This window comes from Oreochromis aureus, linkage group 10 (genome assembly GCF_013358895.1).
Source record: "Oreochromis aureus strain Israel breed Guangdong linkage group 10, ZZ_aureus, whole genome shotgun sequence".
Lineage (NCBI taxonomy): Eukaryota > Metazoa > Chordata > Actinopteri > Cichliformes > Cichlidae > Oreochromis > Oreochromis aureus.
In genome coordinates this window covers 22005644-22022783 of record NC_052951.1, presented here as the reverse complement: position 1 = coordinate 22022783, position 17140 = coordinate 22005644, and positions in this window count along the sequence as shown.

Here is a 17140-nt window from a genome sequence, read left to right as displayed (position 1 = left end):
TGCTCCGTTTTCTCATCATCATCACACCTCACTTGGATTCATCCTATTGTGAACTTTTGGCAGAGTTGTAGATATTGACTACAGCCAGAGGAATCTGACATTTATAGTTCCTTTGGGGGCATGAAACCTGTTAATGGGGAAAAGAAATATTGTTATATGTCATAAGGATTTTAAAAATAAACATATTAGAAAGGATGTGGGACGACATCCATGAAAAAAGAGCAAAAAAGAAAGTTCTCTAATCAGCCAAGTCTGGCAACACTGTTACAGTGCAAAAGGTAGCCTGTGAGCGATTAGTCAACAAATGACCAGCTGTCTCATATTTTTCTATATGTAAACTCACCTCCTTTGCCTCTCCATCTGCCTCTCTGCTTACAATAACAATGGCGTGGACTGTTTTGCTTTGCGGCATTCAGCTCTAAAGAAACCTCGCAATTTCTCTGGTGCTCAAAGTACGCCGCACGCTCGATTTTTCATGTCAACAAATGGGGCTATTAATTTATAATGTGTAATGCAGAGTGGCCTGGTTGTTGCAGACTTGCGTATCAGAAGTAATGGAGAAAGTAGGACCGAAGGGAAGCAAGAAGACAGACAAGTCACCTTTAAATCCTAAATTCTAAAAAGATTTTTGTGCAGGATCACTGGGGCAAGACACATAAGGCAAGTAAACACTATTTAAACATGATGCAAACACAGCAGGGCGTAAGGGCACAGCAGAAACAAGACACAAGTCATGAATCGAAGCATGTTTGTACTGCCCAGTTCCATAAAGGTTTAGAAATCCTGTTAGTTGACAACAGTAAAAAGATGGCCACAATGTTGCCTTGTGTGTGCCTGTAACTCCTCTTTTCCGCTTGACAGCTAGAGGAAATCTAAAGTTGTTGCTTTTTTCCTGTTAGTATTTCATCGCTCACAAGTCGCAATTTGTCTCTGTGCTTCCTCTTGTCTACCTGTTGGACCATGCTCTGTTATAGGCCAGTATTGCCACCTACTTTGCTCTCACTCAGCCATTTGTCTGGCTCCTTCCCCTCCCCAGGAACACTTCCCCTTAGCCTGTAAAATGATCACCGGATGGCTACTTGATTTGCCTCTCTTTCTCTCTGTCTGCTCTCCTTTCTCCCCCTTCCTCTCATCTCCTCTTATTTTCACTCTCTCTACTGGCCTCCCGCTCGCCCACCCCTTTATAACCTTAAGTCTCGTGGTCCTTCCTTTCATTTCTCTTCCTCTATCATTTTGTTCTTCTTCCGTTGCTCCTTTCCTCTCTAAAATGGATGCTGTTCCCTGGGGAGTGGTCAGCAGAGAACAGAGGAAGTAGGAGGAACTTACTGTAGAGCTAAACACTGATGCTCCTTAAATGAAGGCTGTTAATTCAAGGAGGTATTACGTGTTGGCAGTTGAGGTAGATGAGACAGGCACTCAAAAGGTCCTAAAAGGATTTCCTGTCTCTTAATTAAAACTGATTAACACGGTTTGTCATATTCAGCTTGATTACCATACTTGGAAAGCTAGGTCTCATGGTTTCTTTATGGCTCCACATTACCTGCAAACTTACTGCACAAACATTTTGGGCTATTTTCAGCTAAAATATGGAAAAGCATCTACTTGTTATACTAAAAGTTTTGGACTATATGTTGCCAGATTTTAAAGTGAGCTGAACACCAGCGCAGAAACGAGAGCAGCTTGCTTTACACAGTCAATAACCTGTAGATCAAACAATCACAACATGGTGTGTGGTTGCATTATAGTCAGGGTACAAGGAGTCCCTTTGCCACAAACTACATGCTGTTCCAGCTCTGCACCATTCCTGAGTTTGTTTCCCTGCTGTTGTTGCGTGATCAGACAGTCTCAGAGGCCCCTGGTTGCACTGGCTGACTTCACTCCTTTTCAATGGGGTCTTCCGCTGTCATAGTCACAGCCATGGCCCTGAATTCCCATTCCTGTACACACATACACGACCCCTTCCAATCCACCCATATGTGCGCACACACTCTCACAGACATCAGGGGTGGTGGTGGAGGCTGGAGCCGGAGGTGGGGAGCGCATGGGGATAGCCCCAACCGGAGGCACGCTTCTAGACTTGTGGATGAGGCAGAAAAGCCATTATGAACTGTTATGGTTGGCTGATCGCTCCCTTTCAGCTGCTGAGCTGCAAACAAAAGCGCCAGGCAGAAGCTAAAATAATGGATCTCTTTTCGGCACGCCCCCTCCGGAGCGTATCTGACTTTGTGTGATCACAGATGCATGTTGGGAGGTGGAGGGGAGTGTGCGTTTGTTTGCATTTATAAGTGCACGTTCTCGGAGAAAGCATGCGAAAGCAGAAACGTCGTTTTTAGCAACCCATTCAAAGGCCGGGGTGTTTTCTTGAATGGGTTCAAAAATAATAGACTTTCATTGACCAAAAATGTTCACGAGGAGTGATGTTCAAAAGGTATTAGTATGATCCTCAGGTGTTACCAGGGAAACAAGGCTATTTTTAGTAAAACACACACACACACACACATATTGAAACACACAAAAACATGGATGCATAAATGTGGATACAAACTCCCACACGGACATGGAAAGAGCCACATCATAGTGAGTAAGACGGTGCACAGCCCTGCTTGCTTAGGTTGCAGTTGTGATATTAAATATCATCAGCTACACAAAGAAAAAGCTCAGCAGTGATGGTTGAACTCATTGTCATGCTATTCTTTTACTACTAGGAAGAAAATGTGGGTTTGAAAATTATGCGGCTTGTCTGATTTACAGGCAGTCCTCAAAATATGTTTGCAGTTACCACTGTGTAAACAGCCTGCCTATTTTGAAAGGGTATTACTAGCACAGCACAATGGTAGTGGCACATCAGCTCCTGTTATGTCATTGCTTTCTGTGACATTGAGAGGAGTTACAGCTATCTATCCATCCACTGGTCTATAAATAGACCTGGAGCCATTTATACACCAATGCCACACTGTGATGCTTTAATGCTGCTTTTTCACAATAGGATTATGTCTCAGTGTTATTCTTTTATATTTCTTTACATTGCTGTTTTACAGAGATTTACAAGAAAAGGAAAATATGTGTTATTAGAAAACATACAAGGAGAGATAATATATTTACTTTTTAATTTTTTAACAAAAAGAAGATGACTCCAGCACTCATACAGTAGCATCTACTGACTATGAGTTTCTTCAAATAGGCACATGCTGAAACCCTCGCCCACTGTTTTCTTCTAGAACCCATCATCGTAGACGTCATCTTGCCGGTTGCATTCTGTTTCCCTGAGCGTATGCATGTCAGCTCTCTATATGGAGACCAAACTTGCCACAATTGACCTCAGACTTGATGCGTGTGAAATTCTGTGTGTTGCACAACTATTAAGCAAACATCTGCTTCCTCCGTGAGGTTTGAAACAAAACATTCAAACACTTAAAAGGGCACGCAGAGTACACTCTCCACCATAACCAGCCCATTATATTTCAGTGATTTGGAGCTGGACTAAAGTTTAGCTGGAACTTTCCTTGCCCATACTCCACCCCACCAATCACATTTCATGAAATTCGGCCTGTTGATTTTTCCATTATTTTGCTGACAGCCAAGCAGATTAGTAGAATGATTGAATATCTTATATGCTGTCTGTACAGAGTGGATTTTTTTTTATCATGGAAAAGCTAATCTACTGTATACTGAATGCACTCCCTAACAGTTGGCTACACTTTAATGTCCTGTGAAAATGATTGTTTTGGTTTAGGGCAGACACCAGACTATAACCTGTGTTATAGGTTATATCTCCACCTGGACTTTGTATTTGGGAGCTGCCAGGTTAGAGGCTGTTTAATGTCTGATCTGACTACATTAGGATTTTCTGCGTAGAAGAGTTCAGGGCTAAAGTTCAGTAGTGAAAACATGTTTTCTTTGTACACAGATGCCAATAACTTGATTGGCATTGATTCTCCGAATCAAAAAAGTGCCTGCCTTAGTTTGATTGATGTCATGTTATATGTGCAGAATTTCCTAGTATGAAGAAATGAAAAATACTGTGTGAGTATAATGAAAAACCCTTCCCCTCTATCATTCATTAGCCTAACTGCTTGTTTCATTTGTACAAGGATTCCTGTAGCAGCTCAACTTTTATCTGAATGGAAACATCAGACGTGCTGTCAGTGCTGTTTATGACGCCCATTCACACCACAGTTACAAAACTCCTGTAATCAAACTCACAAATCTGTGTGTTTTATAAAGCTACAGGGAAACTGTAACTTTCCCTCCTGCTAGATTTGCTAAACTGAATAAAAAAAGATGAGATCACAGAGATTAAGGGGTCTTTTTTTTCTCTTGTGAAAATACAGTTGAATAACATTTTCTTACAGTTAACAGGCAAATTTCAGAGTACAGTTGACAGAAGTCATTTGTTATCTGGGTTGTTTGGACTTGAGCGATATTATAACACAGACCAAGCTCTTTACACTTTTCCCACCCACCAAGAAAGCTCCACTGACTCAGTGCTCAAACTGTTTTTTCCTCTCATTGTGCCTGATTCAAACAGAGTCACAAATGCACAATTGACTGTTTCTGATGAATTTTCCAGTGATCTATTTCTGCCCAAATGACGTTAATCAAAGATATTTTTATCCTGTTAATGTCTTCCAAGGGTTAGGCATCTATATATGCAGTTATTTAATTTCATATTAATAATAACCTTTGGAAAAACTCTGCTTATCGAGTAAATAAGGTGTTTTTATACTTTACCCAGTTTGCCGCTCATAATTTTTCTTCATCTCTGTCTTAAGGCCTTTTATTTGGGCATTTATTTATTTATTTGTAACATCTACTGGAGATGTTCACAGCAGTACCAAAGTACAAAAAACTTCTTTTCAACTGAAAAAAATTCCAATTTCTAAGTTTTGAGAAAAGCATTTGACCTTCTACAAGAAATCTTTTTCGGGTTCAAGGGAAAGGGAAGTGCTAGAGATCTCTTTTTCTGAGAAATTACAACACTGACAGTGAAGGCAGCTCTTGGTGACATACAACACTGGGAAACCTGACGCAGTATATCTCAACATCAGGCAATGTAATGACATGTCATGTCGAGAATTAGACACAGCAGATTGAGCAGTTCCATGTTACTACTGTGCTCACTCTCAAAAACCTCAAAAACATTTAATCCTTTTCAGTTCAGCTGCTTATTGGATCATAACCCAATATTTGGTCATATTGGAGTGCGGTTATTTGTGATCACTGGAGTCAGAGGTGTTGCTATAGTGTCATATTTCTGTGGCATTTTGCACTATTTAGGTGGGCTATTTGGACAGGAGCCTAGTTTGAGTTTTGAAAAAGGAGGAAGGAGATGGGTGAGGGATAGGAAGAAAGAATACAATTACAGCTTCCAGTCTTAAAAGGCAGATCCGGATCCATTAGCTCACTAATCACTAAATCAATAGCCACCAAAGAAGCTGGTAGTTCACTTAACCATGTCTGAATCACATGCGGAAGTGTTGTTCCTTTGAGGAGGAGCACTGACTATCCACACCCTCATCTTTAAAATGGCCAATGGGAAAGCAATACATTTTTAATGGCAGGTGACAAAACTGCCAAATTATGAACACTGAAATAGACAAACTTTGGAGATTATTCTGTAGATGGGCTCACAAATTCTTGCTTCAGAATAAAGCATATATATTATAGGAGAAGAGAAAATTGTGCAAGATGATACCATCTATTGACCCATTGTTCAGTAGTTGCTGGTGGAGAATTTGAATCTGGAACACCTCCTCAACTTGGAATTCCAGCTCAGGAAAGTAGAAGGAATCTCAGAAACCCTGAGTTAACAATCCTAGATGGCGGCAAGGAGCGCAAACAGGATGTTAAACACTCAAACTTTTCATCTGTACTGCCACTGTTGTGTATTTTTGTCTTGCTAAAAAGACTTTATCCATGAATGTGCTGCAGCAGCATTTTTAAGCATAAAGAAAGAAAATGTATTATGCTGTACTGATAGTGATACCTGAAGGACTCTACCTTGCCAAGGACCAAAACAAAAACAAATTTGGTCTTTGATTGAAAACAGAGAACATGACATATTCTGATGGCCTGAGGTCAGAGCTAGGTTTAGGGTAAGTGTAAAGGTTGTCACCACATACGTCTTAGACCTCAGAAGGTTAAACAGAGGTCAAACATGGTTCAGCTGGCATTGAATTTGAGGAAACTAACTTACATTTTAATAAAGCATAACATGAGTAATCTCCCTTTCACCAGGTTTGTGGTGTCAAAAGTGACACACCAGAAGAAAAAAGAGTAATGGCTTCCAGGACAGACAGTTTTATATTGCAACATCCCAAAAGCGGGCCATCTATATCCTACTCAGGACAACAGCAATAGCGCTAACCTTGCTTTTTTTCCAACACATGAGGCCTGGGGTAAAAACTACTGATATAATCATGTCACCGTCACGGTCACCCTTGTAGCACAGGACATATTTTAATGCTTTGTCGATATGTTAGACAAGCAATCTCTCTGAAATTTGGTTAAAAAAATGTAATAGATGGTGGAAAAATAGCATTTTGTGCATAAATATAGTGATATTAACAATATTAATATACAACATGATCTCTCCCTATATGAGTATTTTTTTTTCTAAAAGGAAAGCACTAACTCCAAGTGTGCTGTCAGTCCTGATAATGAGTGATTCTTGGTCATGTGTGAGTAATAAAGCCCAGCACACTGTTTATTTCCTCAACTTGACCTCTTTTTAGAGCATGCATAACTAGGATTATTACACCAACTGCAGTGACTGATTTCAGTTTTAACATATTCAATTTAAGGTAAGTGCATGTGTGTGTGCTTGTCTGTGTGTGTGTGTGTGTGTGTGTGTGTGTGTGTGTGTGTGTGTGTGTGTGTGTGTGTGTGTGTGTGTGTGTGTGTGTGTGTGTGTGTGTGTGTGTGTGTGTGTGTGTGAGAGAGAAAGAGATTAACTGTAATGGCGGTAATTCAGAATTCATATAAGAGGAAAACAGTCCATTCATCATATTTTGCTTCACTTGACACAACAACAAACATTTCACTTCTTTTTGCTTTCTTTCACCCTATATCTCTCTTCCCTCCTCTTATCGCTTTTACTCTGCCTCCATTTGACTTTATTCTGCTCTGCATCCCCCCCACACCCCCCTCTAAGTCTCTTCCCCCTCCGGTCTTCCCATGGGCCCACAGCCCACAGGAGACAAGGTGATGTCATACCTCCGCTTCCTGGCGATGTGGGTAACTGTACACTGTGTGCCTTGGGCCATGGCAGAGTGTGTGTGCGTGTGTGTGAGTGTACGTGTGAAAATGTGTGTGAGTAGCAAGTAGGTTATCTTTTTGAATGAGAGACACAAATGGAAAGAAGAGGAGGAGAGAGACAGTAGTGGGATGATTGTGAAATTTGTTCCAATAAAGTTTAATTTGAATTTTTTGCAACATACAATATGTTCACGTAACTATGGTCCTCTTATGATCGTTTTTGTGGTTATATGCAATTTTTGGACATAAATGTTATATATCAGCAAGTCCTCCAGCTTAATCTGTGTAGTAGAAAAAGCATTTTAACAGCGCTGTGGTAGAATCGGCTATACTCCTCAGTATGGAGCCATAGGCTAGTTTTGTGCCCAGAACTTAATAAATAATCATCTCCATATATACAGTAAATACCTTAGCACTGATAAATCTAAGTATGAATTACATTCTGCAAATAACATTAGTAAAACACAACCTTTAATTCTTGTAACATGAGCAGGAAATTGAGCATATATGTAATACATATTTTTCTCATCTGTTTCATTTGGTTTTGTATTTATGGTTAGGCTTAGGGAAAGATTTGAGATTACCTTAAAAAAAGAAATTTGTTTTCATAGTTCTCATAATAAACACAAATTTAAATAATGGGCATAATTTAAAGAAATGTTGAACCTCAGTGTGGAACGTTCCATGTCATCCCATCCATCCACCCTGACCTCCTCCCTGTATTGACTTTCCAGCTTCCAGCATCATCATTAAAATTTGCTAAGACCGCTTAGATTTGTTGGATATAAGATAAGATCAGATAGCCTTTATTAATCTCAGTTTTCTCTTACAGTAGGTGTGATATATGGTCAACAACATGAGTAGACATCAGTCTTATTTAAGTCTGAGAATGAAAACCTGTATAAGTGATATTAAAATACATGATAAGTTTGTGTCAAATGATTTAGGTACAAAACTCACATAACTGAAATTGTTAAATATCTAAGGCAGCACAGTGCAATGTTGGTTAGCACAGCACAGCAAGAAGATCCTGGGTTGAAATTCAGCATCTGGGCTTTCTGTGTGGAGTTTGCCTGTTCTCTCTGTGTGCTCTGGCTTCCTCTCACTTCCTCCCACAGTCCAAAGATGCAGTTAGTGGGGCAGAAGAAAGTGGATGGAATAGTAGCTTATATTTAAAACTTGATTTGTTTGCATGCAGTATCTGTAAATGTTGTTGAAAACCTTTCTGGTACTGAGGTATTACTAATATATTTTATAAGTATGTAACTATAACTGAAACTGTTTAATTGAATTGAATTGAATTAGTTCAATTCAAGTTGAACTAATTCAAGTTTTGAGTAACATGCAAAGGACAAAAAGTTAGCCATGTTTGCGTAGATGTTAGAGAACTGATTTTAAAAATTCCCACAGTTTTTGTAATCTGAGTATATGTGTTATTTAAAGCAAGTTCTTGGTATTCATTTTAAACAAAATTATACTTTAGAGGAGAGACTGGATCAAAGGGAATCTGACAATAACTAAACCACTGAGAAAAGAGAGATCCACCCTCCCCGCCTCCCCTCTTGTACCTGTAAGCTCTGCCTGTGCCCTAAGCCCAGGGCAATAACACTGGATAGCAGCATGAAGCTGTAAAACAATGTTGAGATTGTGCCTGAAGCAGTTCCCTTATAAATCAAACATAAAACCATGCTGGCACTGCAGTCCACCTTGGCCCGCAGCAGCACTTTGAACAGACATCACGTGGAGCTTTCACCTTAACAAGAATTGCTTGCAGCTCCAATGCACTTACAGTAAATGGATAGTACTGCATGTTTTTATTTTTTCTTAACCTTGTTACTTTATTGCTTATACCCTTACAGAGTTTTAGGTGGGATGAGAGAAACATTTGCAGCATATTTGCTGACTTGACTACAAAAAGAATAATTCTTTTAAAATAGTTGATGAAGCCTGAAAATCTAACAGTTTTAGCCACATTTAAAGGTTTTATAGTAAATAACTGTAACTTATATCATCAAGGATGTATCCAACCAGTCGCAGATTCAGCTCCAAACATACAGAGGCACTCTGTTAAATGTCCTCCATGCCAGTGTTATGTTTACTATGGGTTTGCCGAGGGTTTGCTTGGGTCAGAGTGAAATTTCATCATCTGGGTGAACATGAGGCAGACGTGTGGACATCCACATGGGTTGCAATTTTTTGTGACCCCTGGACTTTTCCATGAGACACTACACTGCAACACACTAACTCCACATGCCTCATTCATGTATCCTTCCTTTGTGAAGCACTACTAATCATTCCCACAGGACAAAACTAGCAGTGATGCAGCAACCAGCAATGAAATGTATTCATTTGTAGGCTCTGCACTGTTTTTAGGGTGTTCCATTAGATGGTAGAACCTAGTACCAGGTAATCAAGCAGGGATCCGAGTAATCTAAGTCAGTGATGTCCAAACCCAGGCCTTGAGGGCCAGTGTCCTGCAGGTTTTAGATGTGTCCTTGATCCATCACAGCTGATTTAAATGGCTAAATGACCTCCTCAACATTTCTTGAAGTTCTCCAGAAGCCTGGTAATGAACTAATCATTTGATTCTGGTGTGTAGACCCAGGGTGAGATCTAAAACCTGCAGGACACCGGCCCTCGAGGCCTGGAGTTGGCCAAACCTGATCTAAGTAATCCAAAAATGTAACGTCAACAGACTGCAGCCTGTTGTCATCACCAATTGGCTAGTCAGTGACGTCACTCAATGAGTCAAGAGAGCAGCTCCTTCCTGAAAACCAAAACCGCCATTTTTGAAACCCGACAATAAATGGTTATACAAACAACCTGGTCCTGGAGTTTGACAAAAAGCCTTAGACCGGGTAGCAGGTATACCTTTTGCCTCGACATCCTCAATTACTGACTTCACGGGACTTTCAGCCTCGTTGACTGGATGCACATAAGGTGGAATTGTAGTGGAAAATGCCATATTTTTTTGTGATACCCTTGATTTATCAATAAGACACTACTATATAATACAACAACTACACAGGTGTCCATCAGACAGACTCCTAGCAGACTGGAAAAAAGTGTACTGGCAAGAGAATCCTTGTCCATTGTGTCCACAGCTGTCAAAGAAGTGCATCTGCAAGCTAGCCTGAGTTTGCTCATATAAAATTGCTACCCAAGTTAAATGTAGGCTAATGATAACACCTTTATTAACAACATAAACTCATTGGTCACTTTGTTAGGTACACCTGTTCAGCTGCTGGTTAAAGCAGTTATCTGTTCGATCATATGGCAGCAACTTATGGACATGGTCAAGACAACCTGCTAAAGTTCAAACAGATCATCAGAACGAGGAAGAAAGTGAATTAAGGGACTCTGAACATGGTATCCGGTCTTTAAGTCTGCTGTCATTAGTTGTTTCCGGGTCCAAACTCCACTTCAGGTCCCAAAGTCAAAGAAACACTGCGGCATCACTGAGAGTTAAAAACTGTCTAAATTCTTTCGTCTTTAATAAAATGATCAGTGTGGCTGCTCTACCAGGGGAAACATTTAAGTTTAAAATCCAGGCATCCATGAAAATAGAATTTATGAAATTTAACGGAGTTAGAATTTAGCAGGGAGTTAGCTTGCTAGTTCCTATCTAAAGATGATACACCATGTTCTGACTGAGGGATTTCTGAAAAATTAAAACGTACAGATCTGCTATCACTTCCGACAAAAATGAAGACAGAAAACTAAACAGCAGTGATGTTTGTAGGGTTACTGAAGTCGGGCTAACTGGTATATAATTATGTTCTAGGTGGTTGCTAGCTATATGGTTAGCATGATATAAACACAGTGAAGCTGATGAACGCTAACCTTTTTCCACTCGATAAAAGTTAACACGAGGGTTCCTGATGGTTAGGGACAAATTTCAATTGCATGCCAGGATGCTTTAAACTGACCTAACTTCATTCAGGAGAACAATTGAGATAATCAATGCACAATATGAGGTTAGTCATTAATATACTGCTGCATGGGCTGGGCTGTAGTAAGATTGTAAGGTTTTAAAAACTGAGCTTTAAAATGAACAGTGATAATAAAAACTGAGAGAGGCCGACAGCGATCACTGACTTTTTTTAGGGGCTTATTCAGATTAAATAGAACAAGATACAAAGCATTAAAACATGTTAAAAACACAACAGCCTTAATAAACTGAGAGCGGTTGGGACCCGGAAGCACAGTTCATAGCTCATCACTTAAAGACCGGATAGTTGCTGGTGTCTGATCGGGTGGATGTGGGTGTGAGTATTTCAGAAACTGATGATCTACTGGGATTTTCCCACACAACCATCACTAGGGTTTAAAGAGAAGTAGTAGGGGGTAGTATTGCTAGTGGTGTAATGTTGTGGAGGACATTTTCTTGGCACCTTAGTACCAACTGAGCATTGTTTAAAGGCCACAGCCTCACTGAGTATTTTTGCTGACCATGGTGATCCTTTTATGACCACAGTAAACTACAGTATCTTCTGATAGCTGGATAATGAACTGTGTGGAGCAAACTAAAATAATCTCAAACTTGTTCCTTAAAAGTCACTAGATTTCAATCCAGCATTGTGGATGTGGTGCTGTCATGTCAATATGGACCAAAATGTCTGAGGAATGTTTCCAGCAACTAATTGAATCTTGAAGAATTAAACGCTAATGAAGGCAAAAGGGGGCCCAACATGGCACTAGCACGGTGTACCTAATGAAGTGTCTGGTGAGTGTATTTCATTTGCTTTCAGTTTGATGTATGAAAAAGGAGTAATATGGTCATGTGTAAATGGTCATGTTTAAGCAACTCAGAGTACTTATGGCACTGTTTTCATTTTCAATATTGAATAACATCTCCGTGATTTTGAACCAGTATAATACAATTACAATGCAGATTACTAATAATCTTTATTTTCTAACCCAGTCTCTCCTTCCTTCTCTCTTCTGTCCTATTTGTTCATTTTTCCAACACTCCCGACCTCTCCCTCGTTCCCCTCAGTGTTCACCACCTCTTCACCTACTGAAGTCGGCAAACAATGAACCACTTCAAAAGGTTGGTTTGCTTTAGACATTCCTTTTTGGAGAAGGAGAGAACAATTATAGCTACTCCTTTGGTCTGGGAACACGCAAAAAGGATGTCACCTAAAAACAGAAATGAAAGGAAGTGGCAACAGGATAAAATAGGGAGTGAGTAAGACATAAAGAAAGAGAGAGAGGAAGCCACAGTATCCTGCAATGACATGGCTGCGGCCACAGCCAAACACTCTGAGTTATCTGGGATGTGTGGTATTTAAGATATTTGCCATAAATAGGGTCCAGCTGTTTGTTCAGAACTCTATTTTTCCTTTGGTCTGACAGGTTTTTTTCCTGCTTTTTATTTTTGTGTCCTGAATGAAAGGAAAAGGAACAGGAAGAGATAAGAGGTTAAACTCGGACATTTCTTTCCCAGACAGGAGACTGGGCAGCAGCACAGAGAAGAGTGGGAGTAATGGCTTTGCTTACGCATTTAGTGCCAGAATAAGAACTATTCCATGATCACTTCCAGGGGAATGAAAAGAGGATACTGTAATGGCTTTTTCATCATGTTCCTGACATTTGTGAAGTCATGGTTTTACTTAGAGGAACAGGCTTTCTGTTCCCATTGCCACATAAAGAAACGTAATTTATTATATTATATTGTATTATATAATATTATGTGTTTAAAAAACAATTGAGTTATTAATAAAGGAATGAAAAAAGAAACTCATAGTTTCATAACTTTTTCTCAAAGTTATGAGAAAGCTGATGATTTTTTTATGGTTTAGAAGTGAATAATACTTAAACGACTGAATGGCAAGCCTTTTCCTTTGTTCTGAACGTCATCAGGAAGTCTCAAACGTCAGTCGTACTTGGAAAAATGAAGTAATAAAAGGTGTTTTTAGTGGAAGGGACCATAACTCAGTTAACTCAGTTTCCTGCATAGGATGCTGTGAGGTGCCATTTGCCCGCGTGTCCTCTAAAGATTGTAGAAATGTGTATTGTAGCTTTCATCACAGAGTCTATCTGTGAATGTTTTTTTAAATCATCTCTTGTGGCAGAGTGCAGTGTCAGTAGTGTAAAATTCCTGAGCGTTAAAAAGGATTAAAGAAAACAAAAAGCAATGTGACTTCACTGCTAATTATTCCACTCGGGATATTTTTGACCATTCGCAGGCGTCATCGCCGCAGTTGGTCTAAGTGTGAGAGAGTATTTGTGTATGTGAGACATCACAGCTGAGACGACAGGCCAGCTTCCGGTCTTGATAAAATGTGTGTGTGTGTGTGTGGTGGGTGTGTGTGTGTTGGCTTCCCAACTAAAACAATAGATGACACTGCTCCCACATTTGTGGAAGTACAAACAGTGATTTAGAGAGTCACACTTAGCACGTGTAGGACTGTGGGTGTCTGTGTACAAGTCATACCGAGTGCAGGTATGACAGGGGAAACAATCACGCTGCTATTGTCGTCCCTCTCTTACTATTTTTAGGAAATTTGCAGGATATGAATGTTTAGAAAGTACTGCTTTGCAATATCTGGTAACTGTGGTTATGTTACACTTTTGTCTGCGCTTGATTTTGATGATATTGGTCATATGCATACTTTCGCCTCCACATCAAAACCTTTTCATAATATTTTACCAGAGGTGATCCTTTTCCCACTCATCTCATCTAAATTAGATTAGAAAGACCCAGTCACACAGTGCTTACAATATCATATAACAGGACATTTAAACAATAGCTTTGCCTTTTATTCACACTAAACTTGTTTAAAGAGGATTTAAATACCGCTGCTGCCTACTGTGGAGTTTAATTCTTTTATTTCATTGGAACCTTTTAAAAGCTTAAATCTTCTTCTTTCAGCTGGCACCTTTAGGGGTCGACACAGTGGATCAGCTGCCTCCTTAAATGGCTATATTTATATAGACCATATATAAATTAACAATCTATGAGACTACCTACATAAAAAAAGATTGAATATTAAAAATAACGCTAAAGATTATGATTATAATTAGTAGTAAGCAAGAATAGCTTGCAGGTTTGTAATGGATTCCAAACTCTTGCATGTCAGTCCGAGTATCCTAATTCAACATTGCTGTTATTAAAAGTGAATTAACAGTGAAAAATCAATTTGTTTAATAGAAACAATGTCTCATGAACACAAATAATTAAAATCATGGGTATACCCCAGCAACTTGTAATCCATCCACTCATCCATCCATCTATCCATTTTCTATCACTTATCCAGATTTGGGTTTGCAGGGGCAGCACTCTGAGCAGAGAAGCTGAGACTTCCCTCACCCTGGTCACCTCTTCTAGCTCATCCTGGGGGACACCGAGACGTTCCCAAGACAGCTGAGAAATGCAATTTCTCCATTGAGCCCTCGGTCTGCCCCGGGGCCTCCTCCAGGTAGGACATGCCCGTAATACCTCACCTAGGAGGCGGCCAGGAGGCATCATAGTCAGATCCGTGAGTCACCTCAACATGTAATTTAAATGACTTTTGTAATGAGATCATGTTTCACATGTTTCATGAAGGTCATTAAAAGGAAAAAAAGTATAATCTTGCAGCTCTGTAGCACACTTTGCACAGAGGGATCAATAGTTCTGCTTGTGATTGATCACATGACAATTTATCATATAGGAGCATAATGGATAATAAAACGTGAAGGTTCAGTTTAAATTTTGGGTGGAGAAAATGAATTGGGTCAATCTTACTTTGCAAACAAGGGTCACTCGTAGACTAAGACTTAGTATATGTGATCTTATATATTTAGTTATATCAACTAAGGTGTTATTGAAATTCCCAGGAATGAATATCTCATAACCTCTATTTATAAAACCAAGACCATTTGTATGAGGTAATACCAAAACAGGCAAGTTTTCTGAATACATTGCATTACTGCAGTTCATGCAGTTACATACAAATGTAGCAATAGCTTTGTATATTTAAAAGAAGACTGCAGAAAAACCATAATGCAGATGCCGTACTGCTCTATTGTGCTGAAGTGAGAGATGATTGTGAAAGCAAAGCTGATGATTTATTGGTTATCAATGGTCCTACCCTCGCCTGTGTCCACCAGCTGTGGGTAGTGAGTGAAAGAATTAGAACACTGAAACCAGCAGTTGAAATGAGCTGACAGCAGCCCCTACTCCTACACATTGAAGGAGCCAGTTAGGGCGGTTGGGGAATCTTAGTAATATGCCTCTTAGATGCCTTCTAGGTGAGGTGATTTGGTCCATTTCTAAATGGTAGACGACCCCGGGAATAACCAGGAAACTCTGGAAAGATTACGTCTCTTAAGGTGGCTTGAAAAGGCTTCTGTGTCCCAACAGAATAACAAAAGGAGGCAGTCCAAGTGTCTTTGCTTAGTCTGCTGCCCTGACCCCGACCCAGATAAGAATTAGAAAATGGATGGATGGGAAATGCACTAATTTGCTTTCTTGTCAAAAGTTAGATTGAAAGATTTACACTACTCTCATGTCTGTATAGCTGTTTCAACACATGAGCTTTTGACACTGGATAATGTTGGGACGATCAAAATATTACTAGTGGAAAGACTTAGTTTAGTTTAGGTCAGGGTGCTGCTAGAGGAGTGCAAGTAATAGACAGGATGCAATACCCTGACACTGGCTCAGTTGGGCTTTATAAAGACTTTGCAGTAGGGAGGTTGTTTTGTTCTGCTGGGCAATGTATAGCAAAGTTTAGGACAATATTTCATGTGTGAAAACAACTTGTTTGATCGGAAATTCAGTTTTTTGGGAGAATATCCACACATCAGCAGATGTAAAGCTCATAAAGACATTTATTATGCTTTAATTCACTATTCCTTCCCCTAAAAAGTTCAGCAACCAAAGCGTATTAGCAGTTGCGCTAGTTTATTATGTAGTGATAGTAATTATTATTAGTAGTCTTCTAATAAAACCTTTCTTTGTGTTGGTATTACAGTCATCCGCAGACGGGGTTTGCACTTAAGAAAGGTTTTGATCTTCTCGGGATTATTTCTTTCTTTCCTTTGTTTTTTTAAACAATCTAGAAAGGACTCCCTTTGCTATATAGTAGTCCAGTTTATTTGTTGAACCATACCATTTGCTTTTGCTCTGAGGAAAAGATGGATTTTTGCAGCCCAGCAGAATGTGTTTATCCAGCAGAAATTATTTATTAGGAAAACAGTTGCAATAGGGCAAACCACAAGCATCCGGACAATTCTCTGAGTTGTCAAAATGCTCCTTCTCGCTTTCTCTGTCCCCCTAGTCTGCCTTCCTCCCCCTTTGTCTCAGAGTGCAGTAGCAGATGGGGAGACAAGTGTCAGCATTTCCAGTTGGATCAGCTGACGGATATGCATCCCCTGCTTCCGTTCCTGTTGGTGTGTAAATGTTTGCTTGTGTGGAGGAGGTAGGTGACATGACAGAAAGGTAACATGTCAAACAATCCCTTTTTAATATCATGAATTATTATTTCCTTAGCCTGCTTTAAAAAGCTGTATTTGTTTCTGCCCCGTTTATAGGGCTTGATTATTAAGATTGTTGCTTAACCAAATCTGCATCTGTCTAATTAGAAAATGCAATGCAAACTTTCCAGAGGTATCCTCTCTTTACTATGCAAACTTTCTAAACTTCCCTGATAGGAGGGAGGAAGTAACAGAGAGAAAGAAAGAGAAGAGAAAAAAGAACCATAAAAACTAAAAACAGAAGATAAAACAAAAACAAAATAAGGAAGAAGAGCTGTTTGAAGAAAATTGATGCAGGAACGTAGTAGGATGGAGCGCGAGATGAAAGTAGGCTGGAAATTGAGAGAAGGGCAGGAAGGGGGAGCAAAAAAAAGACGGAATTGAGGAAAGGGAGACGAGTAACAGATGAGAGAATGTG